Below are 15,757 nucleotides of genomic sequence, written 5' to 3'. Positions count from 1 at the left end.
CTCACTTGGATCTTTGGATATTTCTCATACCTATTTCGAAATTGTAGAAAATTAATTAGTCGTGAAACAATACAACGGAATATTATTTTGCCATATTTGTTCTGATAGTCAGTACAGATACTTACATGGTTTTTATCATAAAAAATATACATAACATCCAAAGTATAATATCAAAAGTACGACATCAAAGTATAATATTTCTTACAATATCTAGCGGACGAAATGAATTTTTTGCTTGGACTGTATTGCTTCAACTAAGTTATAAGAATATGAATTTGCATGAACATCCGGAGTCTGGTAATAATATTTGCTCCAATGCATTGCCTACCGCCTTCTTTGCATTTATAAGTTGCTCTATCAAAATGCACGAAACTCAACGTGTAACAGTTACATCACTAGCATATGTATCAGTAGCATCGGATGTATTAACTTAATACTTTATACGACGAGGGAAGTCTAAATACTGATAGAGGAATAATTTTTCTAAAAATAAGTCCATTTAGCAATTTCAATTTGATGAGTTTCCAGACGTTCCTAAGATTATGTGAAAAATATAGAAAATGTGCTAAGGATTTTTGCATGGTGGTGTAATATTTAGTGGGTCGGTCGCGTGGTATCCGGCGCAATCGAATTCGCCGCGGTGCACCGTTTCGACCCGCGAATTCCCAGACTTTCCAAAGCTGGAAATGTCAGGAGGCTGTGAAATGTTCGCTGCCAGCAGCGACCTTTGTCGCGTCTCGCCTCGCGGATACGTCGCTGCCAGAGATAATTGCTGACTTGATCGGTGCCTGCTGTCTACCGATTCGAGTCTCTCACACTTGAATTATTTTTAGGTATATTGGGAACTTTGCAAATTTGCAGACACCTTCTGTATTTTTAATATCACTTTAGCAGCATTTAAGGTAGATTTTCAGGTTTAAATTAAAACTGTACGTAATTTCCGAGGAAATATTATTTCGTTCTAAAACTTTGCTAGTTCTTATGGAACATTTTTTTGGATGATTAGGTTCTTAGAGTTTATTCCGCGACAGGCTCGTTTATCTCAGTTAGAAAAGAAGCTGTAGCAAACATTGGTTACCTACATGTAACGTGTGTGACATGCAAATGAATATTTTAATATGAACTGATAAAATTGCAGGAGAAGAACTGTTAACATTTTTTCGAGGATACCCCTCTTTTATGGGAACAATTAATATTCCTTTGTTTTTTTAAATTTTCTAATATCTTCTTATTGTTAGATAACTGGATTATATCTTTTAGTATATTTTAATTATCCATTGTGTATTGATCTGAGGATTCTAAAATAGGGAAATCGATTGTCCTATTGGATTTATGATATTACGTATTTCCGTCTAAAAGTAGATTTTTAAGAAAATTGATTACAGTTTGTGATATACTAATCAGTATATCCTTATAAGGATATGTAAAATCGAATGAATATTTTTATACGAACATTTAAAATTGAAAGAATTACATAGAATGTAGTAGTTTGGCATACAATTCAATAACAACACCAGAGGATTGGTAGTAATGAAATTATGCTAACAAGGTAACGAATAAAAGTGTCAAAAAGTGTTAAAAATTTTATGTAGAAACACTAGATATTATTCTCCTACTATACACTTGGTCGAGTTAAAAATATTCGTAAAAAGGATAGATCTCTTAGTATAAAACTAAAAACTCTTTTCTCTCTTAGTATCGACATGCAGTGGTCTGAGAGCTCGAACTCGAAACAAGGCGTGTAGGAGAGAAATAGGGAGAAAAAAAGAAAAGGTTCAGACGGGTGGCATTCCATTTCGATTACCTTGGCACAGATCCTTTCTTCGGAATCGTTCCGACCAGACTGTCGTATCACATTAAAATTTACCTCGTGCGCGAACTCGGTTATGCATAAATAAAAGCCGATGCGTTTAAGGTCAGTAACTCGTCGATCACATCTAATGCACTCCACCAATTTTTCCTTACTTTCTTGCTGACAAAGAAAGAAAAGGAGAAAATTGGGAATCCGAATATTTGAAATCCGAATATTTTTATAGATAAAATTGGAAAATTTGGAGATTTGAAGAATAATTAGGAAACTAAACAATTTTTAGAAATATACTGGAAAATAATCGATCTTTTCATGGTATTTTCTTGGCACCAGATCTTTGTCACCATTTTTAATAGAATACTTTTTAGTTCAGTCGCGTTTTATCGCTACGATTGTTATTCATCTAAAATGTTTCTTTAATTTACTTCATATACAGGTATTTACATATATATACTTACCACATAGATCACATAAAAATCAACTCGATCGACTTTGTGTTGTTGCTTAAAAAATTGCTTGATTCTAATACGAGGATGCATCACTAACGCTTAGAAATCGAACAGTTAACCTGGAATAATCGAATTCTGCAATTTCATCGTTCATCAGGCCATAGTTGATTCGATCTCAAACCTGCGACAGCCTCGAACGTTCTGAAACATGCATTGAATTACAATTACAAGCCTCTGAACGCAAGCTCGTAAACAAGCTCCTAAACAATCGATACCAATTTACTTTCCCCAAAGACAATATCCATGCACACACGACTTGGCAACTTTCACCTATAGCAATTAACTGAGCAAATACGCGTCATCAAACCCAGCCAAACCTCGGCCAACTTGTCCGTGTAAGAAACTTCGCGGCTTTCCCTCGCCCCTCGCCCATTTTACCGCCGTTTCTCTGAAGCAACTTAACTCGAAAGAAACTTCTCAATACCGGAGAACTCCCTTGGCCAAAATTTCCACATCGCCGACACCATACATCAGACACGGTAGCAGCCTCAATTTGCAATAATATCAAGCGTTACTTCATCGAAGATGGAAAGTCCACTCTCGAGACGAACAGTTTGACCCGTTTCTCAAGGTACAAGAATTTAACCAGTAAAGACAGCCCTCCCTTATTGGCTGGTCTCTCGTCTCTCGGGTATAAATATTGTCCGGTAATCTCGCTTGGCGCATCGTAACTCAGAACATCGGGCTTTTAATGGGTGCAACATTTTGTCCAAAATTGTTACCGGCTTATTAACGAACCTCTCCACGTTTCCTTGCCTCTTCTCCTCTTTCGTCTGCTTCGTTCGTTGAGGAACGCTGCTTTTACGGGACATTACGTTTTCATTATACGGAGACGGAAGACTCTCCGACCATTTCCAGTTTCTAAAAGAGATCGTGATTTACGTTCGCTACCGATCATTTTATTTGCATTCCACCTCGATGAGACAATGCTTTTTCTTCGCAGTAGGGGGAATAAGGTTGGGCTTGAATGAGGTTTCTAAGAATGTTGAAGGATTCAGGTTGGTTCGGATAGTGGTTTGTTAAATTTCAAAGAATTATTGCGAGCACTATGTCAGGTGAAGCATCGAAAACTTCAGTTTTATTGAAACAATATCCAAGAACAGTTGAAACGAGGGAAGCTCGACGATTTGAATTCGGTTGGAGCAAATTATCACACCTCATTTAACCACATTAATAGTCACCACCCCTAGTTCATTATATGTATTTTGGACTAAATCTGCAATTCTAATGAGAAATCAAGAAGTAATAAAATCCAATTAAATGAAGCAACGAAATCACCCGAATTCCAACCAGCCAAACACCAGGCTCTAAATCATCATTTGGAATAAAAACAAGAACTAACCAGACACGAAACCAAAATCAGCTTACAGAACCAACGCAATCTGTCTAAACCAACCTGTCTATCTATTAATTTAAACTAACCAAACGGCAAACTCTAAATTATCACCTAAAATCCACTCAGAAGCAGCAAACAACCAAACCGACCTAAAACCACCTCGATCTATCCTACCCAACCTCACCTATCTATTTAACCCATTTAATCGTCCTGCCTGGCAATTAAACCTCCCAAAATCAAAGTCCAAACTCTAAATTCCCACCTGAACTTCGTGCAAACCCAAGAAACAGCCAAACGACAAATCAGTGCAACTCCGATAAATCAAACACAACCCTCTAAAAGACCAGACTCCGCATGGTCCGTCGAAGACCTACCCTTTCTACTTCCACTTGCGCGGGAAGGAAAATTCATCCCTATGGAACACCCCATTCGTCCTCCAGTTGCAGTCACTGCAGATCAGTATCTGAACAGCAAAGTCAATATCATTCTGCGGTGGCTAATATCGCGAAAGATGTTGGCGAGACAGGTCTGCGACGACGGAAACGGGACTCCACCCCTCTGTGTTGTCGTCCTGGCGGCGTCGATAATTACGAAATGCACGGCACAGGTTGCGGCTGGTCTCACAGCCGCTCGCTCCAGATCCAAATTTCTGGCGGGGCGAGGTCGTTGCACCCGCGGTCGAAGAGCGACGAGAGCGAATTCGAGAGATCGAGGGGGGTTCCTCCCGGCGTCCGTCCGGCGCGAGGTTGCGGAGAAGGGTGACGGGTGGTAGGCAGAGAGGTTGATGCCCGGGTTTACTTCCTAGTCTGCCGGTTGCCTGTATCGACCGGATAGCGTCCCGACGTCTATAGCGTTGGCCGACTCGGCTCTCTGCCCTGTGCTCTAGCGCTGGCGAGCTCTCTTTCTTCCTCTCCTGCGTCCTGTGTGTCTCTCTGATTCGTGGAACGAGGGATTCTATCGTCTGCCGCTGGAAAAACGTAGGTCAGTGCTGGACCCATGTCTGGAAATAGTTTCGGGGGTGGATACTTTGAACGATGCTGACACAGGTGACTGGCTCGGACGCGCTGCTGAGTGATGGGATTTTTGAGTCGATTTTGAAGATTAATGGGATAATGTAGCAGGGATGGAAATATAGCGATATTCATACGTCATTGGGACATTGTTTCATTTAGAAGATGGAATTTACTTACAGCAGAATGGAGTTAAACAGACGTATGGAAGTCTTGATCAATGTACAGAAGTCTTGATCGGTAACATTCTTGTAATTATTTAATTGGCAGGTTGTCCGTGTTTGATTATCGAACAACTAATAGTTGATGGGAAATTTTTGCAAAGTTTTAGTTGGTAAGTTAATGGTGTTTCTTCTGCCGCGCGTGATATTTTGCACGGTGCAAAGCCGGATGTTAGTGTGTTGAGATTTAGGGGCTATTCTGCGTTCTAATGATACGGTATTTGAATCTCTGGCGGTTTGGCTTGGTTAGTCTATGTTAAACGCCGGCTATTTTCGGATGCATTTCCAGACTTGCGTAATTAAAGGCGTACATTTAGTTCCTTTTATGAGATGGAACAATTTACTTCGTCATTGTATCCTCTTATTTCCGAAACCTTCTTCCGAGAAGAAAGATTATTTTCCAACGAATCTATCCAAAAACTTTTCTTCCAAAACATTTGTCATCCATAGCGACTCAATAGAATCATTTCCACTTACAAGCAATCGTCTTATTCTTCTCGTCGTTCACGACGTTGATCATCGATCCCAAGAATCAACTCGTCTATGAAGATTGACGTTCACCGAGTGTAACTTTCCAGGAATCGAGGCACGTTAAGAGGCAGAAATACCGACATATTGAAACGGGTTAAATGATAATCAGAGACCGTGGGAGTGGTAGTTCCTTAGGGTGCGCCGGTTGTTGCTCGTCAAAGAGCACAGCATCGAAGACCACTGAGCGTGGTTGTAGCATCGTTTCGGCCAGCTTTTTGCTTCGGCTAACCACATTGTTGTGATCATCCGGTGAACCTGTTTTCGGTAAATTACCGTATTTGCCGGTAGTGTTGCACAGTTGCAACCGTGTTATTAGAGTCGAAACCTGGGGACCTTTTTGGACCTTTGCTTGTCAGGGGAATTGGTAGACATTCTGCTGAGATCTGGTGCAATTGTGCCACGAATAGTCTTCGTAAATTGAAGCTCACAGCTTGGAACTCAGAGCTGTACTCTTCTGAAGAACGTGGTACATTGTAGTATTGTGGGTGAACTATTTGGGTTAATTCCGAAGTCGAAGTGGAAAATCGTGTTCTGAATTCGCGTTGTAAGTTGCAGAAATACTTTTTATTTGGTTATTTAACTACAAAAAATGGTGTAATATTTAGAAGCACTGTCGTAGAGTGCTCTTAACTGAACTAATATAGAAGTTTAGATAAAAATACGATGTGTTCTCTTATAGCCAACATAGTCAATTTCTTCACTGAGTTACAAAAGGGACTGTAGTAAATATTACAATTTTTATCTCACACTTTTTACAATAGATATATGTAGGGATAGATATTCCTCGTTGTGTTATTGATTGAGTTATAAAAGGGATGCAATATGTAGAACTACTGTTATACAATATTCTCAATTAAATTAAAACTGAAGCCTAAATCTACCTAGTAGATCTTATAAATAAAAGTACCAATTCTTTCTTGTACTTTTTATATACCAAATGCACGTGCATTTATTCTATTATATTGCTACTGAGACACAAAAGGAGTGTGATATATGTTACTGTTGTACAGTACTCTCAACTAGGTTAACGCTGAAACTAGCGAACGAGTGGAAAAGAGTGTTCCATGACGTTTTCGTAAAATTGTAGCTCCGAACTTGGCTTTCGTGGAACAAACATAGTACTACGTGTTTACGTCCCGCGATTAATTGAGAGAGAAAAAATGTGTGCAATACTCGTCGCATTGTTGGGTATCTTATTTAGGTTAATTACCAAGATGCAAATGAAATCGTGATAATATTACACTCTTTAAGATCTGTGCTGAGTTGGTGAAGTGTGTTTGCATGAAATACTTCATGACATTGCGTGGTTAAATATCTCCTGTAATGTAACGTTCTTTTTAGTCGTAAATCTGATTAGAAAAAGATAAGACAAGATTCTCTATGATGTTGAAGGATACCGTAAATGGGTCGATATCAATGAATAATGTATGTGACCTATCGCTACAATTACTATAATATTGATGCTTAATATTTACATTAATGATCGATCTAATTGTAAAAACTTGTAATATATCTTGTATCATACACCTGCGAATAATATATAAAAAACGATTTAACTTGACGAATCATCTGGATTAATAATATTCTGTATAGTTTTAAATTTACTCATTCACTCATCTTCTGCTTCTTACAATTAATATCTTTTTACATCCGTACAAAAAGGTTGTAACGCTCATATTTGCGGCGACTTAAAACATTCTTATTGAAAAACGAGCGAATAGACCTATCCTGGACCACATTATTTTTCAGAAGTTTAACCTGTTAGCGAGAAAGAATTAATTCCTCGTGTAAATTAGTTGTATTTTGATTGTCATAATAATAATTTATCTAACTATAAATTTAATATTATTGTATCTCGATTTACATCTTGTACTTACATCATCGTTTTCATTAACGTTCTATCATCAGTTTTAGTTAACATATTTATGGACGATCTTATTAAAAAGAACAAAATTATTCTATTTTTTCATCGTACACATTTAAAACATAATTTCTAAATATTATATCTTGAAATATTTAGAGGAAATTAATATACACATTATGCAGTTATTGTACTTTAGAATCTTCGAGGATTGTCAAATAAAAATGATCTATACACGCATTTATTAAGATCTCTTAAGAGGTTATATTAGTAAATATTACTAGCAAATACGAACATGATGCAACAGATATAATCTGAATATACATACATACATAATAAATGCCTGTGAATAAAAAATTACTGCTTCAAAAATACCAACGTTTTGGCATTTCTATTGTAACTCGTGTAATTAACTCGTGTCAGCCAGCTAACAGGTTAATGCGACTTGATACAGCCATGCTTTCACACAACACAAAATCTTCATATTTCCAGTACGTAATTCGATTGTGTCGAACAATTCCTTTCGATCGGTCGCTACTATTCTTCGAGTATAAACGAACGTTCTCTTATGTAAACTTCGAGAATCGATTGTACGATATCTAGCGATAACGCGAGAGCACGAGATAGTCTCGTCTCGTACCACGACAAGAACAAACGAGGATTTTCTTGGGGTTACGCCTGAAATTCGCGGTTCGTTAGAGGTTAAGTTGCGAATTTGCGAAACTACAAAGTGTCTCGATGTTTCTCGCGTTTGAAAGCGACGGGGCCGCGCGGTGCAACGAACAATTACGTAACATGGCAGCGGCGAGCGAGCAGAGTTGGCAACCCTGTTCTCCTTTGAGACGCGCGCACCTCCTGTATTTACATATATTTACATGCTAATATATAGGGTGCATCGGTTAGTGTTACCTCCTCGAGCGATTCGTTTCTTAGCCGCATTTACAGATCGAAAACCGATTCAGAAAAATGTGAGGAGAACCGGGTTCGCGCCGCATGAATGAATCGTGATAGAGTGAGTTTTATCGGGTTTACTGGTGTTTGGTGCTTGCATCGCGTTGACTCTGTATAGAGCAGGTAAGGCGAAAATTTGAAATTCGTTTTCCTTCTTTTTAGTGTAGATTAGACTTCTATGTCAATTTATATTTTCGTCGATACAATTGAAGAAATAGAAATTAGATGGCGATTCGTTATTCCTGCTAAAGATTATAACGATTATTCTATCGTATGTACATATATGCATTCTGTGGATTTTCAACACTCATATTTCGAATGAATATACGAGGATTCACAGTCTAGTTATATGCATTTAAACTGTAATTAATTCAATTTGAAGTTTATATATTAATAAATACTTTGAATCTATTATTTAGACTCTCTTGTATAATTGAAATAGTATTAGTGAAATTTTACACGTCGCTATTGTAAATTATTTGTACTAATAGATTTTCTTTAATTGGCAGAAGTATAATAATGAAATAAGCGAATTCTATGTTATGTAAGGTTATAAAATTATACGTAATAAAAATGTCTATAACCTATAACTTCTTACTTGTCGATTCACTAATATTATCATACATATAGTTAATAAATTACAGTCCAAAAGAGTTTTAATGAATTTTAGATTATCTTTTAAATTAAAGAATACTAACTTATATAGTATCCGTTGTATTAAATAATACTATATGTATACCAATGGTACATCGAAAGTACATAATTAGATTAAATTATTATAGATGAAGATATTTTTTGATATTGAAACATATTAACTTTGCAAGAAATATAATTGTTAAGAATTAAAATTATACAAAGCAGAAGGTTATTTTAAATAACGAATTCATTAAAAATATTAAAATTAATATTTACAAAATATACGAGTGATGTGAATAAATGGTAGATATTTGTGGGGATAATTTTCGAGCAGAAGTCGGGTATAGATTTCGTATGAAGAACATTCATAATAACATCAGGTTATGCGAGAAAGGTAAATAAGGGTGGGGAAGTGCCGAATTCTCGCAGTCTTGAATTGGGCGGCGTTCTGTTTACTTCGATCGCAGATCCGGTGTATTACGTGGTAATTTCTATTTTGTAATATATCTTTGTTATATCTTTATGCTGATTATAAAATATGTCTGTTAATTATACATATACGGTGAGTACAAAAACTATTTACGAAACATCGTATTTATTTATTACGACATTTACAGTATGTATATGCTAGTTAATTAAATCCAAGTATATTAAATTTTGTATTATTTAATAGTATGTTCATATAAATACAAAAATTTGATAGAAATTTCCATTCTACGTTACGACACAATTCTCAATTTTAAACGGTATTCGACGCCTGGTTTTTTTTTTTTTTTAAACGACGCTTAATATTATTCGTATGTAGTTCCGAATCAAAGTAGGCTAAACTAATAATACTTTTATTTGGGAGACCCAGAACTAAAACGATTCTTGTTAAATTCATCGTGTTTTTTAAACGATTCGAATATTTTAAACGAATACGTACTTCTAATAATAAAAGTTACATTCGTCACTTGATGTGGGTAATCGATAGCATAAAAAAAAATGATCTATATCTTGACGTATTATCTAATGGAAATTAATCAGTTTTATAAAAAATTCTCTTATAAGGTCTATGATTTCACGATTAGATTAATTCTAGCTTTCCTAAGATATAATTATAAATACACGGACATACGCTTTTTCTAAGATACAATTATGTAGTCTAATGAATATTCTACATCAAAGAATTGAAATACATTGAACATCGAATTACGAATGTTATAATATTCTTTTGATCCCCTGGTAAAAGGCTAAACACGAATAAAGGTTGTTTTTCTCACAAGTCCTATACGTTATGCAAGAGATGCTATGCTAGATTTTTAATCAAGAATGGAAACATAAAAGATATGCAAATCTACAATATATCTTTTAAAACAAAATCTTCGCATCTTTTCAACGATATCGAGGATTGTTTGACGCGGTCCGAAATAAAAACTGCCTTATCGTTAATTTTCAAGCGTCGCTCGTTATTCAGTTGCGCAATCGGTGTATCGTATAATTGAATCAAGCTTAATATAGCCGTAATGAGAATGCATATGCGTTGCAGACAGTATCGCTAACTGATATCGTGTTTCAATTTACATGCGCTCGATAATATTACCCGACGCGATATCGACGCTGTATTTTAATTACCTGCCGGCGTCAGTCCGTAGAACTCTCGTCAATTTTTTATTCTTCGTTCTTTCTTTTCCTTCGTAGTTCTCGTTCCTTGCTTCCTTTCTTCGTTTTTCCATCCTAAAGTGCATATGTCAAATAAATATTTTTATCTACCCTGTGACAACTGGTATAACCGTTATTTAATACGAAATCGTTCGAATTAATAATCCCGAGATAAAAGATCAACGACGAGATACGTCACATTTCTTACCTATAATGGCATACTAGTTTCCCAATCGATGTTGAATGTTTCCTATGTCGCGTGTACGTGGAAATGTTGGTAAAGTTTACCATTCTGAAAGAAAAAGGATAGAACTTTTAGTAGATATCAGGTTCGAAGTGTCTTTTGCGATTCTCTTTCTTATAGTTTAATGATTGATATCTGACTTAAAAAAGTAGATTTATTGTGTCGTGTAGGTTCTTCTATAAAGAGCTGATAAGGGAATTGTAAGAATACTGTTAGTTTTATTTGAAGATTTCTTTTTTTCCAAGATTCTTTTCTATTAGTAAATTAAAATAAAATAAAATATCCTTGTATTATTTAAGAAACATTCCTTTTTTTAAAATCTGAGTGTTTATATATAATTTTTTCTTAAAGGGAGGATTCATTGATTTTACAAATTCGGCTATTAAAAGGTGATTAATTATACAGTTCTAATATAATATAATAATATAATATAATATATAAAATAATATAGCTTCATTTTCGAATCTCAATTTTACCGTACTTTTTATTATACAATTATAAAAAAGGTAAAACTAAAGTTATAAACTCCTCGACATAGTATTCACTAACATAATAAATTTCCTACTGTTCTGAACAAACTGGGAAAGTATAAGAATACATTATGAGACATTTAGCGACAGAAATTTTTCGTACCCTAAACACGATGTAGAAAAGCTAAACGAAATATCATCCATTGATGTTTTCTTCTATCTGGGTGCATGTAAAATTCCGAAACTCATTGACGACATTCTAAGACCTCTCAATCTCATTTTCCTTGTAAGTATTGGTGGGCTGTGAATTATTTATGGAATATTTCAATGTACAAAAAAAGTACAATAATATGTAGAGTGCACATACTGCACACACGTAAAAGAAAAAATTTCAATTCTCTAAAGAACTCATGTTCTACTTCTTCAATTGTATGCGTAAGAATTTAAATTTGCATAATCATTGCCAATTCAATTATAACCATAAGACCCTTGGCGGTCCATACTATTTAAAATAACAATTGTGACGATACTTATACCACCTGCAATACTCTACTACCCCTGAAAACCAATTGGGAATGAAATATCCAGGGGCTGAAAACAGCCAGACAACTTTTTAGGTAACCTAATTCTCCGCAGTAAATATAAACGCAATTAAAGTCGAAAACGAGAATCACGCTAAATACACGATCATTGGAACCGCTGGAGAACGTTGTAGACGATAATGGCGGTTTGGCAAGTGGATATGGGAACAACGCGGCAGCGTCTCGTAAACTTTTATTGCGCAAAGAACTTAAAGGATGCAAACCAGCCGACAAATGAAAGACACGCCCACCGTAACAATTTCACTTTTGCGTGTTTTACGGGCGAGCATTTCGAGCCATTAGCGTGTAAACTGGTTCCACTCGCGCCCTTAAACAGTCGACGAAACAATCCCCCGTGAAAAGTTGTCGTAAACTGACCCATTTAGGGTTTCGACGATTTTCCGCTCGTTGATTATATCGAGCGTGCTCGTTTGTTCGCGTGGATGGGAAGAACGTTGACGAACGAGGATTGTTTTCGAGGCTCGTGTAATGAAATTCGAGTGGATTCTTGCAAAGGACTTTCTTTTAGTTGCATTGTCGTCCTTTGCTGTTCGAAACGAAGGGAACTTTTCAATTGGAGTTTCGAGGATCGTTGTTGAGTCGTGTAATTAGATTAGAATAAGAGCTTCTTCGGGGCAGTTTCTTTTAAATTTGATCGTGTCGTTTCAGGTTTAGAATTTAAATTCGAAGCTGGAATTACAGCTTGGAATTGGAGATCGGTTGACTCGAAAATTACAAAGTTAAATTTTTAACGCTGCACATTAGATGCAACGTAGATCAATTCTCGATTCTCTTCATCCAATTACTTCCACGCGTTTCTTCGATATCGAAAAACACCGACAGAGTGCAGCGATTTCCTAAACAAAGAAGCAGAGTACAAATGGCTGGTGCAATTGTAAAGTTCCGTTTCAGTGGTACAGCATCTTTCAATCGATCTGTAAATTTCGTAGCACGATCATTTGCCTAATGGCGAGTTCCCATGGACGGAACTGCGGCGTGTTCGGCTGCAATTCGCCCGCAATGCTTTTCGTTACAGCTGTTGGGAAACCGACAGCAGTGTTTTCGATAGATAGCGAAACATATTCGCGGATCGAGTCCATTAATCCTTTCTCTCTGCCGAATGTTTTCGTTAATAACGGGCTCGAGGCTTTTGACCGGGTTTGTAAAGATTCGTAATCGGCAATGGGCTTGAATTTACGAGAATAATATAACGTACGGTACTTAATCGTGCGTTTCAAAATATCTGTTAGCCGATTGGGGCGGGGGGATGTTGAAATTCAGTTAACTGGAAAGTTTCTTCGAACCGATCTTGTTCAATCTCTTAATTTTGTTCTTACGAATACTTAGATTATTGGCTAATTTGTTGGACATGCATCTGGAATGCTGGAATGAAATAAGAATTATGATCTATAGGATTATCAGCTGCTGACGTTATGCGAATCATTTATACCTTTCGTTGATATTGCTTCATCGAGTTTCACTTGAAAACTCCTGTTAATAAACTAAATCAATACCATGTTTCTTTATAGAGTTACATACCATAAGGATACCGAGCCAACTACCATTTGTTTCAACATGAGTTTCACTATCTTCAAACTTATTACTTTCCATCTTTGAAGGAGCATCGTATCTCTGATAAATAGAAACAGACCCGTTGCTTTTAGTTTCTACCCGCCGGGCATCATCTTCGATCTCCATCTAAAAATCCTAGAATATTCTCCAATGAACAAACCGGTACGCGTTGCTACATGGTCTTATCTGCATATGTGGCACTTTACGCGTCGACACGAATAAGAAAGCAGAACCAAATGAAACATTGCATAATGAATTTTCCGATAGACAAAATATTTAAGAAATAGCCTTTCCTCGCAGGAAACGTTCATCCACCTTCGATAATTACATGTTTTATTCATACTATTTTCTACTATCGTATAATATCAACTATTGTCTTTATTCACGTCGACTGTATACCGTTGCGTGAGATAAGATCAGAGGCAACAATTAGATCAAAGAGCTTGGTCCGCAGAATATTTCATACATTTTTAATAATTCGCAAGTGTCCAAGTACTTACACACGATACATTTACATAAATTCGAAGAAGCGTCGCAAGGTGGATCAATGAAGGGTGCCGGGGTTGAGGACATCTGGCAGGGTTGAGAGCTGCTGGCGGGCCAGGGTGGCAGCAGAGAGCGAAAGAAGAAGGTTAGCTAGGTTGGCGGGGGCCGGATGGAGGGAGGAGAGGGCTGGCCGACGAGGGATGGCGGAAGGTTCAGGTGGAGGGGTCGATGGTGGCGGAGAAAGGTCGGTGAACCCGGGGTCGATATCCGCACGGCGACCGACCAACCTAACATCCACCCCAGACTCCCTGCCTCCGCCAGCTGATCTACCTGATCTCTCCGATTAAATTGCGCGAAGGTATACGCTTTTTCTTTCCGGCAACCGCGCCACGAGCCGCGTCCTTGCACCCGTCTCTAAATCGAGCCACGTGTTCCGGCCACGAACTTTCGCGACCATCACTTTCGATAAAATTGAAAAGCAAAAAGTAGGAGGAATCGAAAGGAAGAAATTCCTCTTTTTGTCTTTCGTCACCTTTCGCTTTTTTCCTATTCTAGTCGTTTGGCAGTTGGCTTACTTAGTATTTCGTGGAAGTTCCTCGGGTTTTTAACATTCCAGTGAGCGACAGAAGGCAGCACTTTTCTTGCCTCTCAGACTTTCTGCTAATCATCTTTCTAGCTTTGCACGGTATTAGAATTTTTTTCATTTTTCTTGTATTATTCCATTTGGAAGACGGTACTGCGATGGGCACAAATCAGCGCGGTTCCCAAGACTCTTGCGACATTATCGTCGCTGGTTGACAGTAGGAAGGATGGGCAAGATTTAGACGATGCGTTGTCTTTCAGAATATTCAAGGTTTTCTTTGTAGACCTTAGAAACGATTTTTCGTTTGGGAAATGGTGATTGAAAGAGGAAACGATGGATACTTTGGTATTCACTTGTTCTTTGAGAATATTCTAGGATTTTTCGATGGAGGTTGAAGATGAAATTCGGTCGCTAGTTTAGACTCGGTAGAGAGTTTCACGTACTTTGTGAATATTTTAGGATGTTTCAGAGGATCTTGGAGCTGGTATTGGGATGGAGGAATAGTAGTTGAAAGCGAGAAGGATACACGTGACCAGTTGACGTTGACACGATAGAACGTTTTCATGGTTTTTGGATGATTTTCGAGAATTTCGTAAAAATTGTTTTATTTGTGTTTATAGAAATTTTTGTATACAAATGAGATACCGTATTGTAGTAGTTACTGCATTACAGAAAGGTTTTTCTATACCTAACATATTTTTATCCTTGTTATTTATATTCATAATACACTTTTGATACTTAATTCTCAACATGAAATTGTAATTTAGGAAACGCTCTCTTGAATGTTATTTTTAATTTTCATTTCGTTAAAATCCAAAAATATTTAGTTTAGTAAAAAGGTTCTTTCAGTACCTATTTTAAAAAAATATGTTTAAACACACATGACGTGTTTTCATGTAGATTAGTAATTTCAAATTTTTCGTCCACCTTTATTCATCACTTTACCCTCTGCCATTTTATAATCGAAGGGTAATTTAAACTTCCCCTCACGACAAAATCACCATTTTCAAATAACCTTTTCTAGGTGAACGTTCTACTTTTACGATTTTTCTCGCGTCGATCTCTTTCATTACCTTTCTAAGGCATCTTTTTTTTTATCACTTTCCCTACGTTTTTCGATCACTTTTTCCTTGTTCTTTTTTTTTTCTAAAGCTTTGACATCGCGCGGAAAACAAACCCATTGGAACTTTTTTCCAGATTTTTATCCCAACGAGGGTCCCTTTTTGTAAAATGCTCTTCTTTTGGTAGCGAAGTCAAGCTCACCTGTTTTAAATGTGTACGTAACCACTTAAACCCCCTGAATACTTCGTGCAAT

At 36.9% G+C, this 15,757-nt stretch overlaps 1 protein-coding gene across 3 annotated transcripts in view; it reads left to right on the top strand.

Moving 5' to 3' along the window:
• The window catches only part of LOC126865203 (uncharacterized), a 278,672-nt gene that overhangs the window by 126,718 nt on the left and 136,197 nt on the right, over nucleotides 1-15,757 (top strand). The window contains exon 1 of one of the 3 annotated variants that reach the window (XM_050617442.1): nucleotides 8,210-8,352. The exons of the other annotated variants lie outside the window; for them this stretch is intronic. The gene's annotated coding sequence lies outside the window, so the exon portion shown is untranslated. Of the gene's footprint in view, nucleotides 1-8,209; nucleotides 8,353-15,757 lie in introns of those variants that run through there. 3 annotated transcript variants of the gene reach the window in all.

This window comes from Bombus huntii, chromosome 4 (assembly GCF_024542735.1).
Source record: "Bombus huntii isolate Logan2020A chromosome 4, iyBomHunt1.1, whole genome shotgun sequence".
NCBI lineage: Eukaryota > Metazoa > Arthropoda > Insecta > Hymenoptera > Apidae > Bombus > Bombus huntii.
The sequence above is the reverse complement of the archived record's forward strand: the minus strand, read 5'-3'. Positions and strand labels throughout refer to the sequence as shown.